The sequence below is a fragment of the Penaeus monodon genome, chromosome 21 (assembly GCF_015228065.2).
Source record: "Penaeus monodon isolate SGIC_2016 chromosome 21, NSTDA_Pmon_1, whole genome shotgun sequence".
Classification (NCBI taxonomy): Eukaryota; Metazoa; Arthropoda; class Malacostraca; order Decapoda; family Penaeidae; genus Penaeus; species Penaeus monodon.
The window spans coordinates 42,257,408-42,258,342 of record NC_051406.1 but is presented as its reverse complement, the minus strand read 5'-3'; the positions used below and the strand labels follow the sequence as shown (position 1 = coordinate 42,258,342).

The following is a 935-nucleotide window of genomic DNA, read 5'->3' as shown; positions in this document are numbered from 1 at the left end:
ACCCTCCTTTCTCAGCTCACAGTGACAATTAATCTGCATCCAAAGCCATTAACTGCAGAATAATGCAAAAATCTGTGATAAAGCTTGTATTTCATTGCCTAATCGAAAAGCCGCAATCACCTTTTTGAGATGGACCACATAGTTGCTTTGATTTACCCATTGCCTCAACACATTTTGGTGAGTTTCCTCTATTAGGAGGAGGGATAAAACTGATGATGAGAGAAAGGTATTGAATTTTGGGGGAAATATAATATATTTTTGTAGGAAAGAAAAATTCATTGGGGAGCGGGAAGACCTTTGATTATCAGAGACAAATTTTAAAAGACAACATGTGCTGTGATTGTGTTACACAAAATTAACCTGTTTACAGTTAGTGTGACCTACATTATCACCAAATTTAAAGCCATTTAGTTCAATTGAGCATCACTTCCAGCTTTTAAAAATGGTTAGCGACACAGAAAAGGAAAGGAGACTTGGTTTGTTCCATTATAGACATGGCATGGATGACTGTCACCTGGCCCAGTTCAACATGTGTTATTGTACATTGTCCGACATGAGTGGATTAAAACAGTGATTTTTACTTAACGAAGCTGTTGTCAGAAGTAGGCTAGAATTTCTAACCACATTCTTGATATTTGTGTTGAGGTAAAGGAATATATATTTCCAGTAAAAAGTAGATTATTATGTGTTGCAAAAGTATGGACTTGAGCATCTAATAGTTGACACTCTTTGAGAAATGTAATGATCACATCCACTAGAGAAATGATTTGTTTCAAGCATTTAATGATTTTTTTCTCTCTCTCTCAGTAATGCAAAATTTGTATCTTGGAAGTAGTTATTACAGGACTTTTTCTTTTCTTTTCTTTCCCATGGACACACAAAAAAAGCCTACAATAGATATAAGGATAACTTGATTCCTGTACATTGTGTGGACA

The 935-nt window shown here is 35.1% G+C and overlaps 1 protein-coding gene across 8 annotated transcripts in view; it reads left to right on the top strand.

Moving 5' to 3' along the window:
• Nucleotides 1–935, top strand: part of LOC119586518 (neurofibromin-like) — a gene marked incomplete at its 5' end in the record, with an annotated part of 66,980 nt that overhangs the window by 57,945 nt on the left and 8,100 nt on the right.